Source organism: Sus scrofa, chromosome 3 (genome assembly GCF_054392235.1).
Source record: "Sus scrofa isolate SSC_HxYL_T2T_F1_AM1 chromosome 3, Sscrofa_HxYL_maternal_Yorkshire_Landrace_v2.0, whole genome shotgun sequence".
In the NCBI taxonomy this organism is placed as follows: domain Eukaryota; kingdom Metazoa; phylum Chordata; class Mammalia; order Artiodactyla; family Suidae; genus Sus; species Sus scrofa.
The window spans coordinates 107,001,694-107,019,626 of NC_139385.1; the positions used below are offsets into that span (position 1 = coordinate 107,001,694).

Genomic DNA, 17,933 nt, shown 5'->3' on the forward strand with positions numbered 1-17,933 from the left:
AAAATGAGTCTACAGGGAGATGACACACGCCCACAGCTCTTTGGAAACTGGTCTCTTTTTTCTGTCAAAAGGTTGCACTCCATTCACAAGGGCTGAGAATGAAGTGCTCAAGAGTTTTAATGTTCTCGGGTTCCCTGAATGTAGAAAACAAACACACCATTAAAGAACCTAAGGACAAATTCCATCTGCATGCAGGAACATCTGGATGCTGGCTCATGAAACAAACAAACAAACAAACAAAAAACCTTGCTGGAAATCGGGGTAGTCAGCTGGGCTGGGCTGGAAATTCATTCAGTCTGGAAATGGGACCCTCAAGGGAAGGGCAGGGCTTGGAAACAGGAAGTTCCTTCCTGTCAGCTCCTGGGAATGGAGGCAGGTGAGATCCTAGGGCCTCCAGGTGAAACTGGCACCTGCAGGAAGCCGCCTAAGGCATGAGGTAAGCAGGGTTCGAGTGAGCAAAGGGGGCTGGAGATGCCCCATTCATGTGCCAGTCCGTCCACACAGAGTAAAGAGCAGAAACCTGCTCTGTGTTGGCCCCCAATTTCTTTGCTTTCTTGGGGGAAGTTCTGGCTGCCATTTGCACTGTTTGTTTGTTTATTTGTTTTTTTCTTGTCTTTTTGTTTTTGGTATTTTGTTTTGTTCTGTTTTTGACAGTAAAAGTCCTTATCTCTCCTGGCTAAATGAAGAAGAAAATGGATTTACACTCATCTGTTGGCCAAGGCCAAAGGAGAATCAGAACATAAGAAGGCAGAAAGGGCAGTTATGAGCCAGACCAGATTTTTCTAAAGCTCAAAAAAAAAAAAATTCCAAAACATCCCTCAGGACCAGAGCGAAGCAGAATCTGGGCAGCCAGGAGGACAGGACAGGACCAGGGGTGACACTCCCCTCCCCACCCTGTCCCAGGCGAAGCCCTGGCTCTGAAAGGAGAAAGTAATCACTTGTCAGCTACATCAGAGCATTTCATTTATATGGAGGCATCTTCCTGAGTATTAGAGTAAAATCCACCTTTGATCTCAGGGGATAATCCTTGGTATCGCCATGGGCGCTAATGGAGAAGCAGTTGTAAAAGGATTTGCCTTCAGTTCTGTACCGAACATGGCCCTTTTTGGCAGGTACAGAAGCCAAGGGGGGATGGGGTCCAGAATAAAAAGGAAGTGGGGTTCAGAGTTCCAGGGGGAGAGCAGGAGATTTGGGACCAGGGGGCTGTGTGTCACATGATCAGTGACCAAGCCGTGTGCTGAGCAATCACTTCCTGGTTCTTTCCTGGACAGTCAAGAGTGTGAGAGCTTCTTCAAGCTCTGTGATGAGTCTAGAAACATAATAAAGGGTCCGATGTTGGAACAAAAAGCCACAAGGTGGCCAGATTTCACTGACAATCAGCATTCTCAGTTTCTTGTGAGAAGGTTCTAGCTGGATGGGAAAATCGAGATCCAGGTTTTCAGGTCTGCGCTCACCCCACCATCTCAGTAGCTCCCTTTTGCTTATTTCAGAAAAGGCCGAAACTGTTCAAAGACAATGAAAAGCAGGAGTTCCCGTCGTGGCGCAGTGGTTAACGAATCCGACTAGGAACCATGAGGTTGCGGGTTCGGTCCCTGCCCTTGCTCATTGGGTTAACGATCCAGCCTTGCCGTGAGCTGTGGTGTAGATCGCAGATGTGGCTCCAATCCCGCGTTGCTGTGGCTCTGGCATAGGCCGGCGGCTACAGCTCCGATTAAACCCCTAGCCTGGGAACCTCCATATGCCGTGGAAGCGGCCCAGAGAAATAGCAAAAAAAAAAAAAAAAAAAAAAAAAAGACAAAGACAATGAAAATCAGATGCCAGGTGGCACCTTCTTCTGCCCCATGGCCCTGTGGCTCCCTCCTGAGAGCAGTGAGAAGATGGGCCATGGTGGGGAGGCCAGGAGCAAATCCAAGATGGGAAAGTGAGAAACTGAAACCGGAGAAGCCCTCCAGAGAGCCAAGACACACAAAGCATTGCAACCGAACTCCGAAAGGCGAGGGCAAGAAGGGATGGGTGCACCTCGCTGCCTCCTGCCAAAATTCCCCCAGGGATCTGGAAAAGCAAGGTGTCTCTTCTGTGGCCCCAGCAAATCTATTGAGAGGAACTGCTGCTGATATTTAACAGGACCCCCAGAAAGCCTTTTTCATAATTTCAAAAAGTCATTATTTTAACCACTGATGTGTATAATAAACTCTTGTCAGCCTGACATTAAAATCTGTTTCTTTTCTCTGCTCCCCACCCCCTTCCCCACAAAGCCCTTGCTTCCCACAAGCATGGCACATGTTCTATTATTGTTATTTTAGGATTTCGTCAAGGAGCTCTGTGATGGGCAGTTATTTTGTTAAGTGGCAGTGCGTTTATCTAACACACACACCATCTCGCTGCACTAAAAGAGCGAAAGATTGGAACACGAGCCGCCTCTCCACCTGCAGCGTGGGACTGGGTTCTCTTCTGGGAGCAGTGATGGGTTCAGAAAACCGGTGAGAAGAGGGAAACTCCAAAGGGGCATGTCACCCCGATCCTTAGAACTGAAGGGCAAAAGACCCATGTCAGGGGGAAGAAAACTGAAAAACAGGTTTTGTTTCCCCTCCTCCCGCTCAAGTTTTACAGTAACCTGCATTCTGCAGTTTAGAGGATTGAACACAAGCTTTGGAGGGAAGGTTTCTAACAGAGAGAGGAGACCCGGAAAGGAAGACTGGCCTCCTTGGAGGTGATTCCCCGAAGGCAGGAAATGCCGCTGACCCATCTTGTATGAGCCGGTGAGCTCTTCACAGCCAAACTGAAGTCAACAGCAGAGGCAAATCTCTTTCCAAAATGTCCCTGGAGTTCCCATCGTGGCACAGCAGAAACGAGTCCGACTAGGAACCATGAGGTTGCGGGTTTGATCCCTGGCCTCGCTCAGTGGGTTAAGGATCTGGCGTTGCCGTGAGCTGTGGTGTAGGTTGCAGACTGGGCTCAGATCCCGAGTTGCTGTGGCTCTGGCATAGGCTGGCAGCTACAGCTCCGATTCGACCCCTAGCCTGGGAACTTCCATATGCCACAGGTGCGGCCCTAAAAAGGACAAAAATACAAAAAAAAAAAAAAAAAAAAGTCCCTGAGGCCCAGAAGCCTCCCCTCACTCTCAGGAAAAAAATGCATACTCTTAGGCCTTATCCTCAAAGCCCTCCCTCCACAGGCCAGACTCATCCCACCTCTGACAGGTCACTCCCAGTACAATGCCCTCTAGTCCAGCCAGGCTTCTCCAGGTCTCAGGGACCTGCACTGTTGTTTTCAGCACGTTGGCCATCAACCTGAGATGCTCCTGCATTTCCTATCTACCTATGCAAATGACCCATCCTTCAAAGGTCCACTTTTTTGTCCAGCATGAAGACTTTCTCAACCATTCCAGCCAACACTGACCTGGCCGCTCCCTTTTGAACCACAGAACTGGCACACATGCATGTATTTCTTAGGGAATTTTTGTCTCCTCTGTCACCACAGCACAGGCTCCGAGTCCCATTAAGTCCCACAAAGGCAGGAAACCCATCCTTCTTGTGTGTGTGAGCACTTAGAACAGGGCTGGACTGACAGATGCCTTTGGTACCAGTAAGCATGGCATGGGGTTGAGGTCACACACTCCAGACTTTCTAACCCCATCCTCACTCTCCTGCCCCATTCCCTAGATCCAGATCCAGATCCAGATCCAGAAATTCAGATCCAGGGAGAGGGGAGGGGAGAAGAATAGCATAGTTGTCCCCCTGCATGGTAACAGAGGGAAAATAGTTATTTCTCGGTCAGGCTCCTATGGCACTTCTGTTTACCCAGATGGCACATTAGCTCTTGGGTCAGAGGAAGCCTCTCTGGGATGTCAGAGCTATCCCTTAGTTTTGGAAACAGCCATAAAATGACAAAGCTAGACACCCTCTGGGGAAGCTATTGGAGCCGGTTGTGAGTCTTCAGCTCCCACAGCAGTGGGGTGCAGCAGAGGCCAATAATCACAAAATTCTGTATCCACAGGTCAATGAGTCCATTTTTCAGTCTTCAGGGAGGGCTTTAAAGTCTCCCAAAAGAATGAACCTCATCAATTAAAAATCACCACAAGATTCAAGCACATTCACACAATAATTTCTGGTTCCTTTTTTTTCTTTTTTTAGGGCTGCTCCCGCGGCATCCAGCCTAGGGGTCCAATCGGAGCCTAAGCCAGAGCCACAGCAACCTGGATCTGAGCCACGTCTCTGACCTCCACCACAGCTCACGGCAACACCAGATCCTTAACCCACTAAGCAAGGGCAGGGATTGAACCCGCAACCTCATGGTTCCTATTCGGATTCGTTACCACTGAGCCACGATGGGAACTCCCAATAATTCCTTTTATTGTCCTCAAGATTCTCTCAAGAGTCACAGTTAAACTTCTCCTTCACTTTCCTTCACTTCTCCTGCAGCCTGCCTTCTCTTCCAGAACTCAGTTCATCCAATAATGATCCTCTCTTCTGTCTTCCCAGACGACTAGTCCTTCTCTCTACCCTGCTTCCTCAGGTGACCTGCCTTCTCTGTTCCTTGCCAGGAAGTGACAGCTTACCCTTCTCTCCTTTTTAAGAGTGACAGTCTAGGAGTTCCTGTCGTGGCTCAGCGGTTAGCAAAACCAACTAGCATTTATGAGGACGTGGGTTTGATCCCTGGCCTCACTCAGTGGGTTAAGGATCTGGCGTTGCCGTGAGCTGTGGTGGAGGTTGCAGGCGTGGCTCAGATCCTGCATTGCTGTGACTGTGGTGTAGGCCGGCAGTTACAGCTCCAATTCAACCCCCAGCCTGGGAACCTCCACATGCCGTAGGTGCAGCACTAAAAAGACAAAAAAAAAAAAAAAGCGTGACAGTCTACACCTGCTGCCTCACTGCCACTTCTCCCACTCATCTCCTCAACCTCTTGCAATTTGGATTCTGCCCCTGATCACTTCACTGAGAGGGTTTCCTCCCAATCGGCCTTCGACAGAACATTAGCCATCAGCTCTGACAGTCTCCTTAGTTTCCATTCTTCTCAGCTAGGTCAAGGCTGATGCAGCCCTGCTGGGCACACTGTCTCCTCTGAACCCTCTCCTCCCTGCCTTTCAACGTGCACTCTCTCCTATCCCCGTCCATCCCCTGGGCATCCCACAAGGTTCTCTCCCTCTTCTGCCTCTGTCCCCTCTCTCTCCAAGTCACTTCATCCACTCCCATGGCTCCAACTAGCATGTGGGCATTCTTGCCTCCAATCTGGACCTCTTTCTCCAGAATGCCAATCTCAAGTTTCAAATTTTTTGCCAGGCATCTATGCCCAGCACTACAATAACCCCAAACTCAGCATATTTACAAGCAAACGTTCCTTCCCTTTCCAACTTCCTTTCTTCCTGATCTTCCCATCCCATTGAAAGACATTGCCCTCTTCCCAGTCGACCCCGCCAGAAGTCTGGGGACCAGATCCCCCCCATCCTTTGCCACCTTCCCATCAGTTCCCTCACCCCACCCCAACTCCTCACAATCTGCCCCTGACTTCTCACCCATGACCATTTCCAAGTTCAGGTCCTCGTCAGCTGCCCGGGCCTCCTATAGAATCTCCCAACTGGCCTCCAGTCTCCCCATCTCCAATCCCGCCCTCACATTTCTGCCAGAAGCCTCTTTCTTCGCAGGTCTAAGCCAGTATCCTTCCCTAATTGTGGTCACCCTCAGTTTGAATGCCCTTCACTGCCTACTTCTCTAGAACTAGAAGTTTGCCCATCCTTCAAGGCCACAGGCCTGAGAAAACTCCTCCACGAAGTCTTCATAACTGATCCATTCTGTGTCATACCACTGATGCATATTTGTTTGTTTTGAGTGTGTGTGTGTGTGTGTGTGTGTCCGTCCCCTTCCCTGGGCTCTTACAACACAGTGCCTGGGCCTCTTTTAGCCCTTATTCCCATTATCCTTTTCCACCAGTTTCCTCCACTGGAAGGTACCTGAAGACAGGTGGGATTATGGGTTGAACTGTGTCCCCCAAAAAGATATGCCGACGTTCTAAGCTCCGGGCCCTGTGCATGTGACCTTATTTGGAAATAGAGCATTTGCAGGTGTAATCAAGTGAAGATGAGGTCATGAGGGTGGGCCCTCTATGCGATGACTGGCTGTCCTTATAAGAAGAGAAGACAAAGGGAGGGAGGGAGACAGCCACGTAAGGACAGAGCCAAAGCCTGGAGTTCTGCTGACACAAGCCAAGGAATGCCTGGGGCTACCAGAAGCTGGAAGAGGAAGGATTCCCCAACAGCTTTCAGAGAAAGCAGGGTGCTGCCAACACCTTGATTCCAGAGCTGTGGCTTTCAAAACAGTGAGGGAATACATTTCCGTTGTTGTAAGGCACCCAGTCTGTAGAACTTTGTTCCGGCAGAACCTGGGACACTAACAGAGGTGAGAATTATGTCTTAATTCCTCTTTGGGGATGCTCAGTGTCTACAGGTGACTCCTTGAAATTCATTAACTTCTTTGTGAATTCATGAACAAAAACGAACCACCCACACCAAGAAACTTTGGCCATGAGTGCAGATTTTTTCAGAAAATTCATCCCTTGGACTTGAATGTATATGCATACTTAAACCATCATCTCCTAAGACAGAATGATTGACCCGCAATCACTGGAACCTCAGCTCTGTGTTTTGTGTTCAGAAAGAAAAAGAGATGGGCTGAGTTTAAGCCACCTGTACCTGCTTCACCTGGCCTCCCTGGACCTCATGGGAAGCAGCTCAAGGGCCCTGTAGGTGTCCTCCACAGGAGAGCCAGGCTTTCCTCCATGCAAAGCCGTGACGTTGGACTCATTAGCACAGAGCCTTGTCCCACCAAGTGAATGACCTAGAATACCACGCAGCAGAAATGAGAGGCACTGAGAGGGCCGTGGGGAGAGGTGGCTGATAAGGACAGCGTCTCTCTTCGTAGCAAAGGGAAGCAAAGCATAATTATCCAGATGTTGATGCCAACACAGAAATGCTTTCAATGCAACCAAGTGGACAGTTGAACCAAAGGCCTTTTAGGAATGAACAGGGTGGGGAGAAGGTAGCTGAATTCACCTGCGAGTTTTTCTCTTTTCTCTTTCTTGAACATCAACAATCAACACGTTGGGGGCATTCCAGAAACATCTCTGAATGGAAAGAGAGGAAACACTCTCTGAGCCTGTGTCACTCTGTCTGTCTGTCTCCACCAGCGTGGTGGCCATAAATAAGACACATGAGTCACAGTGAAAACCCACAACCTCTCTGGAGGCACAGCAGAGCAGCAGGTGGGCCCAGCCCTGCTCCTGGGAGGAAATCAAGTCTAGGGGGTGGCAAAAGACCATCCTTGCCACACAAATGCAAATGGCCCGTACTTCCCTGCCCAGCTTGGAAAGGAGGACTGCCCAGCCTGACCACAGAGGGACTCGGCTCGCTGCTTTCCAGAAGCCCCCTCTTGGGCCTGGTTAAGGCCTTTAGACCCTCAGTCTTGAAAAATGGCTGCTCCCCACGTGTGTGATTTTAAATAAAACAAATACTCAGCCATAAGAGAAGGAAGTCCAGCAAAGTTCAGGCTTTTCCCAAGATGACGACTCTGAAGCCATTCGGTAAATCCTAAACAGAAAACTCTTTCCAAAATAAATGTGCCACGTCCCTACTCTGCTGCCTCATCTGCCTCGGGGTCCTTGAGCAGGGCTGTCACTTGTTCTGCAGCTTGGGGAGCACCCAGGCAGTCCACAACCGCCCTTCCAATGGGCCTCTCTCCAGCTCCGAGAATGCACGGTCTCATCACTCAACCATTAGACACAGAAGGAAAAACCACCCCTGCCTCCACTCCCCCACCCCCCCGCCCCCAACTCTACGACTTACTCCCAGCTCCCCAACGAGGTGCTCAACTCTCCCTTTGAGAGGTTCTTCGGCAACCTGAAGTTATTTTTTCTAACTTCCTGAAATGCAAAATCTCTAACGTGTATATATCGTTTGAAAAGACACTGAAGTTCTGGTCTCAAGTCTGATGTACCCTTTTACCAGTGGCTGGGCTGCCAACATGAACAGGGGTTCTCACCAGGGAAAAAAAAAAAAACAAAAGCAACAGCACAGGAGCCCCCTGCCCCCTCCGCCCCACCGGAATCCACACGCTTCCTCCACCCCTGCCTCTGCTGATGGAAGGACGAGCGTTTCATCGGCCACTTCACTCCACACAGGACTGCGGTCAGGGACTGATACTGGGTGGGCTTTTATGGGATTTGTAACAACTATTTTTTTTTTTTCTTACTCAGACAGCTTTCTGCCAAGATGTTCATGTAGGAGAAATGTAGAGCTATAGGGAACCGAACGAAAGATCTATAAATATAAACTGACTTTTCATCAACATGGCACTAAACTAATGGTTGAACTGTGGATTACTATTCTATAGAGTCTTTAAGAGGAAGAAAGTAGATTGAGCCCATAATAACAATCTCCAAAACTGTTGAGAAAAAAGTTTGCAAAATTGTTAAGGGAAAAAAAGCAAGAAGCAGGACGACAGTGTGTATGGCAATTTCCCCATTTGTTTTCAAAAGAAGTATATATAACATGCCTGTAGAATATTTCCGGAAGGATATACAAAGCGCTAGTATGATGGTTGTCTCTGCAGAGGGAGCTGGGAGTCTGGGATAAGAGGAAAGGTAATGTTTTGCCATCTGACTTTTTACTGTTTGAATTCTTTTCAAAGTATGTTTATTAAATCTTTTTTTAAAATATTATAAATATATAAATGTAAACACACAAAAAAATCATAGATTAAACATTTAGATTTTTAACAAGGAGAGAGACCTTGAAACTGTCTAATACTTTCATTTCAACAGTGAGGAAACCAAGGTCCAGAGAATGGCCTGGGTATGGCTGGAGGCCAGATGGACCTCTGGATTTCAGTTCTTTCTGCTCTTCTGCAGCATTTCCTCATTCATGGTCATGCTTTGGTTGCCCATGGTTACCTGACATCTACTCCCCAGGTAAATGAGGCATCACTATTGTTTATTTCACTGATATGACATGCTTAAAACGGAATCAGGGGTGAAGATTTTTTGGTAACCAAATTCTATTCCCACGGTGCTGCAAGAGTTGTGCTTAAATCTCTCCCTCCATGAAAAGCAAAGAAATGATCCCTAACTTATTAGGTTTCTTTAGCCCTGTTTTTCTTTTATGAGGTTTACTTTAAACAGAGCACACAGATGGCTCATCTGTGCCTGCAACATTTGGTTCATTTTCCTTGTGCTCTTAAGGTTCTGGCCACATCAGTACTATCTGCTTTGAAACATGAGCTCCCAAAAGGTCATCACCAATTCGCTTATGTTGCTGAGGCTCAGCTAATGAATTATGCTTCATGCAGGCATTTCAGAAGCCTTCTGATATGACAGTCTCTTCAGCTAATGCACTTGACCCCAGGCCCAATGTGCACTTGCTATGGGTGCAATTTATAAAATGATCATAACAGATCATTAGCGTGAATTCTTCCAACCCAGATAGGAAGCTCTATTTGAAATCCTGTTCCTCATGCTTTATTTTTCTTGACTTAACCAATGCACTGGCTGAAGTGTTACATAAGTCAGAGAAGTTCTAAATGCTTGGTCTCTTTCAAGAAACCCACAAAATCGACACAATCATTTGGTGGTTTAGGCAGCTGCCATTAACAAAGCCCAGACTAATGCTCTATTTCTTATGCATAATGTATTCATCCAAGTTAAATTCTCTTCATTTTGCTAAATTCTAGCCTCTGCTGTTTATACACTCCCAGGATGGCTATTTTACTAGGCTTTATTTTGGGGTTGGGGCAGGGGGAAACAAGGAAATCTAACATGGTACTTTTAAAATGATATTTTAAAGACGAAAATAAATTAAAATAAAAATGTGAGCACCCATCAATTTCAGCTTACCTTCATCTAGTATATACCCATTTCTGGACAGATATGAGCTATAACATTCTACGACTTTCCTATTTTTATTTTTATTTATTTTTATTTTTTAGGGCCACACCCGAAGCATATGGACCCCTCCCAGGCTAGGGGTCCAATTGAAGCTACGGCTGCCGGCCTACACCACAGCTCATGGTAACGCTGGATCCTTAACCCACTGAGCGACGCCAGGCATTGAACCCGCAACCTCATGATTCCTAGTCAGATTCGTTTCCACTGTGCCATGATGGGAACTCTGAGGACTTTTCTATTTTTAAAAAAAATTAAATTTTTTTATCAGTTCACATATTAATTACTTGAAAATATTTCCTTTTGGTCTCCAACTGCTCAGGGACTTCCCTTAGCAATTTTCTTACCTATAATTATGCTGATGGGCTGTGTAACAGGTTGCATCATTATCTGACGCAAATTAATAGTGGTGTGAAAAGAATGTCAAATCTGAGGACTCCCTGCATGCTGGATCCATGAAGATGGCCCTAGGGGAGCTTGTTGAGGTATGCCACAAGGCCAGAATGGGTGTCCCCCAGTGGTAAGGGGTGCACTGACCCATTGCTCCATCTCTCAGAGCCCAGTGTCAAAGAGGCTACCAGCCACCCCCACCACACTGGCCTCCAAAGTCCTTCCAAGTGCCTCTGAACAGAGCTCTTGATGCTGTAGTAGAGGAGCAGGCAGAAACCTAGCACAACTAGGCTGGCTTTGCCCTAGTGTTTCAAAGCACAGGGCAATTACCTTTGATTTAGGACCCTTTTTCTGAAACACCAGAATAATGTCCTAAATTTCAAGACAATCTTTCTTCTTCTTTCAGGCAGCCTGGTACATTTCTGAGACACTCTGAGACCAGCCCTTTCAAGTGTCAGGAAATTGGAATCATCATTCCTACCTCACAGATGAGCAAAATGAAACAGAGTAATGGAGACATTGAGATGCTACAACAACTCTTCTCACACATCCCTTTACACACAAATATGTCTGAATTATTGTGATAATGCACATGTGCATGTTTCATTTTGATGAGGAGTATCAAAACTCCCACCATGGAAGTCATTCCAGTATATGCTCCCATTATGCATCCATCTCTGGCTCCTCTACCCTCAGTGATAAGTTGTGTGATATTCACCATTCTGATAATTAAAAAAAAAAAAACAACCTTATTGTAGTTTGAATATCTTTTTATATATTTGAGTCATTTGTATTTCTCTTTTCTGTCAATAACATACTCCCGTTTTTCCCCATTTTTCTATTATGTTGTAGATCTTTTATTAGTTTACTAGAACGCTTTATCATTTAAATATATTAATCCTTTGGTTTTTATAGGTGATTCTCCATTCATTGTTTCTGGGTTTTTTGTTTTTTTTTTTTTTTACTTTCTGATGGTTCATGAAGCTATCAGGGACATAACCTCCATGAGGCCTGGTTTTGTTTACTCTTTTGAAATTTAAATTTAACATATCGGTTTGTATTTATGATTTACAGGGTTTGTGTTATACCTAGGCAGACGATGCTACCATACAATTTTTAAAACTTCTGTCTTTTACTACTTTGAAGATTTAAATTTGTATCTTTCTGGCATTTATGTTGGCACTAAAAGTGAGATATTGATCCAATTTTTGTTTTTCCAGATGGCTACCCAGTTGTCCCAAACTATTTATTGAATAATCTATCATTTTCCTTACTGATATAAAATGCCACCTTTATCTTAAGATAAAGTTTCTATTTATATATATCAGTGTCTAGTTCTCGATTCCATTCTATACTATTGATCTTTCTGTCTATTCTAGTATTGGTATTATACTAATTAAATATATATAATACCACTTAAAATATATAATAGCTTACAAAACTAGTTCACCTAAATTATTCTCACTTATCCTTGCTGTGAATGGAGTCTTTGCTTCCATTTTATTTTCTACCTGGTCCTTTTTCTCTAAAGCTATTTTTGTATATTCATTTCACGTCCCATGCACCTTACTGTATTCTCTGGTTGTTTATAATAAATAGTTCATCATTTAGGATATAAGTCTACCATATGCACAGCATGGAAATTCCACCTCTCGCTTTCCACATGCATCCTCTTGCTTGTCCGAGTTCATTAGCTAGTGCCTACAGAACAACATTTAATACAGGCAATGGTAACAGACATCCTTGTTTTGTTGACAGCATGACCCCTAACAACCCAGGTAATCCTGCTAGCTCTGTATTCTGCAAAACCTTAGGGGAGAAGAAAAAAGGAGAAAACCAAACTGCCGATTTCTCTGGGGTCTGGATAAAACAGAGGCAAGGAACTTAGGAAGAAGAACAAGCTTTTCTCTAGGACCATCCAACTGCACTCCCCATACTGGGTCTCTCTGGATTTCAGCTTGCCTTCCCCTCCCCTTTATTTGCCATGCTCTATAGGGCCAGGTGTGTGTTCTGGGCATGACAGAAAACAAGGGACAGAGTTCGCATTCTAAGAACTCCCATGTGTGAGTCCCTACATTATATCTACAAAATCTCCTGTACTTAAATGTTAAATAACAATAATAATCAAAACCTGCTAATCTACAGCTTGACTCTTGGAACTCCTGAGACGGTGGTCAGGGTTCTCTAAGTGGACAATCTGCCAGAGCAGGACCTTCCCAAGCTCTATCACAGACGTATCTGCTATAGCACAGGGGTCTAGTCTATAGTCAACAGGTTTTCAGTCAGTCTGATCCAAATACTACCCAGTCATGAAAGCCTGAGTCACACCCTACCACCTTCACAAAGCTTTCCCAGACCATTGCACCTCACGCCTAGAGGGAGGCTGCTGGTTGCTGACCTCAGTATAAAGTTTCTCCTTCTTCCTTAGTAAAGTAAACCTTCTGAATTTAGCTGTGCCCATGACTGCCTAGAATAAAGACTATATTTCCCAAGCTTCCTTTAAAGGGAGAAAGTATGCCCTTCTTCTCATTCTCCTGGAATGACTATGTGATAGCTGGAGCCCTGGCAGCCACAATGAACCATGTGAATGAGGGCCATAAGGTAGGGATGATGGAGTGGAAAGCTGGATAGTCTGAGTCCCTGAAAACATCATAGTAATACCACATAAGTCCTGATCAAGAGTTCTTGCCCTTGAGAAAATAAAAACTTGTGTCTTTAAGCCACTGTTAGTTTAGGTTTTCTATCACATGCAGATAAACTTAATCCTAACTGGTACACACTGAGTAGGGCCCTTACTGATGACCACATAAAGGGGTCTCAGGGCCCTTTCTTGCTCATGAGTTAAGTCTGCCCTTCCCCTGAACCCTGCTCCCTAAGGCCAGAGACTTCTCAGGCCTGCTTTGTACCAGGTGCCTACTCAGTGTCCAGGACACAGTGAATATTCAATAAGTATTTGCTGAATGAGAAACTCTGAGTGACATGAAAGAAATGCCTGTTAGTCTTCTATGCTTTACATAAAAAACGCAGGGGAAAAGAAAAACTTTTCTCACCCTAGGAAATCTGGCAATGGTTTTGTTAACTTTAATTAACTCCTTGACACTCCCTTCTGGCACAATGGTCATTATTTGAATAATAGCAGTTGAGTCTCTTCTATTTTCAGGAAATTTATGCTTAGTGACTAGCTAGAAGTGAAGAAAAATCATAGAATTCAAATGAGGGCATTCATGCAGATGGGTAAATCTCATTTTTAAAAAGAATTTATTGTAAACCACAGTGAGTGTAAGAAGTTATTTAAACAATGAAGTATCTGATTCAGCTTCTGGTACAGAGAACGTTTTCAATAAACATGTTGCATTTATTGTTCATTTTCATTTCTTATTACATTTACTTTTTCCTTATTGCTCTTTCCTGATTTTTTCATCCCAGAGAGAAATTCAGCTACTCCCTTCAGAGAAATCTAAGAGTCCATGACCAGTGTTGAAGTTACACGGGCCCTTCTTCCTCGTCTTGGTTCAGCACCTTCCTGATCTTTCCACTACAGAGGGAAGGGGACGTGAGGAAGAAGCCGGGAACATATACAGTTGGAACCTTCATATCCAGAAATTTCACATCCAAAATTCAATCAATCGCAGATAGACGATATTTGAGAAAAAAATTCCAGAAAGTTCTAAAAAGCAAACTGTGAAATTGCTGTACACTGGCAACTATTTACATAGCATTTGCATTGCATTAGCAACTATTTACATAGTATTATGTTACTTTAGGTACCCTAAGTAATCTGGAGGGATCTGAAGTACACAGAAGGTTGTACTTATACTCTATGCAAATACTTTATACCATTTTATATAAGGACTTGAGTATCCACCAATTTTGGTATCTACCAGTGGGGCTAGAACAACCCCCTCAACTTTACTCTCACCAGTGCCAAAACCATGTGCAGGCATCCCTTCTTGCTCTGGATCTAGGCTCTCCTAACCTGTAATTTTCCACCTTCTCTTTCCTGTGCATGGTACCTACCAACAGGAAGGACCCTACCAGCCACACAGGTCCTACTTATAACTTACAAATGGTGTTGAATGGAGCACACAAGTCCCATGCATACAAATCTTGGGCACATGGGCTGTTCCATGTGCACGTTGTAAAAGGTACTCATTCTTCTGGAAGACTGAGCCCGAAGATGGGCAACTGCTTGGCAAGAGAAATGAGAGTTGAGGAGTTCCTTTCATGGCTCAGCAATTAACGAACCTGACTAGGATCCATGAGGATGCGGGTTTGATCCCTGGCCTCACTCAATGGCTTAAGGATCAGGCATTGCCCTGAGCTGTGGTGTAGGTCACAGACATGGCTTGGATCCCGCATTGCTGTGGCTGTGGCGTAGGCCAGCCGCTGTAGCTCCGAGTCAACCCTTAGCCTGGGAACTTCTAAATGCTGTGGGTGCAGCCCTAAAAAGCAAAACAAAAAAAGAGAGAGAGAAATGAGAGTTGAGGTTCAGTCTCCAATGGCCCCCTGACTAGGCGCCCTGGTACAGGAAACCAAACCACAGCTCAGTCTGGCCCTGCAGCTCACTACCACTTATGAATTTTGAAATCAGTTTAGTAGGTCCCTTCATGGACCTTCAATTTAGTAGGTCCCTACATTATTTAAATTAAACAATAGGGGAGTTCTCATTGTGGCTCAGCAGTAATGAACCTGATTGGTATCCATGAGGACGCGGGTTTGATCCTGGCCTCCTTCAGTGGGTTAAGCATCTGACATTGCCTGTGAACTGTGGCGCAGGTTGTAGATGCAGTTGCTGCGGCTGTGGCGTAGGCTGGCTGTGGCGTAGGCCGGCAGCTGCAGCTCCGATTCAACCCCTGGCCTGGGAACTTCCATGAGCCACAGGCGCAGCCCTAAAAAGCAAAATAATAATAATAAAGCAAAAAAATAAAATAAAAATTTAAACAATAGGTTATTAAAATGGATCAGGTGCCTCTCATGTAAGGAGGGCAAACAGGATCCTATTCATCTTCACGCATATACCCTGTGTCACAAGGCAGAATATATTTCCCACTGTGCATTTGTCTTTTTGCCATTTCTTGGGCCGCTCCTGCGGCATATGGAGGTTCCCAGGCTAGGGGGCGAATCGGAGCTACAGCTGCCAGCCTACACCACAGCCACAGCAACGCGGGATCCGAGCCATGTCTGCAACCTACACCACAGGTCACGGCAACGCCGGATCCTTAACCTACTGAGCAAGGCCCGGGATGGAACCCTGAACCTCATGGTTCCTAGTCGGATTCGTTAACCACGGAGCCACGATGGGAACTCCTGAGAGCAAGTTTTGAAGTGACTGTCAAAACCATTGCATTCCTGACTGGAGAGGAGGGGAGTGAAGACACCCCCATGTCACTGTGTCCAGCTGTAGCATAAGGGCTCCCTCCCTCCCACTCCCCAGGAGTGGTCCCCTAGCACCAACCCAGTTATACTCTGAAGCTGTCTATGGTGTTTCGTGGCAAGGTAGATTGAAACTTCTGACTCATGAGGCCCTGGGTTGACTTGAGGCTCTAGCTTCCCACATTACTTCTGTCCCTGTAACACCGCAAATGATTAAGCACTGGTTGCAAACTTAGCTGCCTATCAATGGAAACCATGTGTCTGGCCAGCAGATGAGAAAACAGGAGCATCACCACTACAGGCAGGCACTGGATCCCAACTGAGTGTGGCTGAGAGCGGAGGGAGCACTCAGGACTGTCTGCGAACTGTTTTCTTAGACCTTATTCTTTTGGCACCAGCATCCAGTTCCAAATCTAATGACTTGTTCAAGGTGAGAAAACACCTTCTGTAATGTCCATAAATACTGATCCCGAGAAACATGTCTCCAGCTCCCATGAAACATTAAGTCTTGATTATATCCCATCTCTCATTCTTTCCAACTCAGCTGGGAGGTACTTGAGCGCAAAGAGCTTAAGCCTCTTCTTCCTGCTGTACTAAGCCCGCAGCTGGGTCTAAAATGAGTACTTCCTGGCACCTTGCTTCTCAGGTGCTTCTTTTCCTTATCTCACTTCCTCCCTATTCCTGAGAAAGCAGGACTTGCAGAGATGGAGCTGAAAATAGTTTTGCCTCGTTGATGGTTCCAAAGAAAGATGTCTCACCTTTCCTAATGCTACTCGGCTGACTGCTTGGAGGAAAAAAAAAAAAAATTGTTACACTCTAGGGGGGTGCTAATTAGAATCAATTAAAACTCAGCTGGCCTGCCCTGGCACTCAATTCCCTTGCAGGACCTGCTCAGCCCTTCTGAAAATCAAAGAGGGATCCAGACAGAAAGATTCTGCAGCAATAAGAATATCCACCGACTTTCCCGACTGAATTTTCCGAACAAATCGCAGCCAGCCAGCCAGCACCCCTTCAGTCAGGAAGTAAAATCATTGCTGGATTTGTCAAGAGCATTAAATGCCCTAAGTTACTGAGGTCATTATAAACCAGGCTCCATTAAAAACAAGAAAACAAGAAAAAAAAAAAAAAAAGGCTGCCAACATCGCGCCAGCCCCTCAGGTCTCAACGAGGCCAGGTGATGCCTCAGAATGGGAGACAAGCCAGTTTGAGAGCAGACTGGATCCAGCTTCATTCAACATTACTACCAGTTATTTGATAACGACAGAACCCAACTAGGCACAATTTACAGTGACGTGTCCTGCCTTCCATGGGAAGGACAGCAATTCCAGGGGAAAACTGCCCTTGCGGAGAAATTATCTAGCCTTCTGTTCCAGGAAACCCAGCATAGCATCACAGCGCAGGACCATCAGCCCACACCAGACAGCTGCATCATCAGCATGGGTGTGTACCAGCTCAAGGCCAATGAAGACCCCATGATGGGGTCCACCAGATGTTCCTATTAAAGAACATCAACGATGCTTGTGTTTGCACCAATGACCTGGTCAGGCTTGTCCTGCACAACTTCGGCTGACCTCCTCCCAGCCAGGCACTCATGCTCTTTCCTTCTCCCTCCTCTTCCCAATACTACTCACACTCCTCCAGATGCTCCAAATATCATCCACAAATGAGCAGGGCTGCAGTGGGAGTGGGCTCCATGCGCTACTGCTACTGAGGTTAGTGTGCATGATATTTGGACATTAGGCTAGTTGCATCTGACAGGAGAAGTTTGTGTTGTCCCAGCATGTGCCTTGGAAAGACTTAAGTAATGCAAAAGTTTGTCTTTTTTTTTTTTTTATCTACTGACAAGTTGCTCTAGTAACCCAAAGAAATGAAAGAGAAAGCAGCTGCCTCGCCACCCAGATATGGACTTGTTCAGATGTTTCAATGCTTCATGATGCAATAAAACCACGAAAATTTTCTTCAAAATAGAAAAGCATAAGAGGTGATTGATGGATATGTTAATTAACTTAATTGTGGTAATCATTTCACAATATATAATTACATCAAATCATGTTGAGTGCTTTAAATATATATTTAAATATATATATCTATATATATCATATATATATAAAAGACACACTTTTATATATATATAAAGATATATATATATCTTTGTCAATGATACACGAATATAGCTGAGAAAAATAAATTTTTAAAAACTATCCTCCATGAAAAAATAAACAAAAGACAAAAGATGCCACTTT

The 17,933-nt window shown here is 45.3% G+C and overlaps 1 protein-coding gene, 1 long non-coding RNA gene and 1 pseudogene across 4 annotated transcripts in view; 2 read left to right on the forward strand and 1 right to left on the reverse strand.

The window, feature by feature from the left end:
• Positions 1–17,933, reverse strand: part of PRKCE (protein kinase C epsilon) — a 514,046-nt gene that overhangs the window by 462,697 nt on the left and 33,416 nt on the right. The window lies entirely within an intron of this gene.
• LOC146404833 (uncharacterized) overlaps positions 1–17,933 on the forward strand; it is a 1,439,763-nt gene that overhangs the window by 49,906 nt on the left and 1,371,924 nt on the right. The window lies entirely within an intron of this gene.
• On the forward strand, positions 16,878–17,333 carry LOC100737273 (nuclear transport factor 2 pseudogene; annotated as a pseudogene).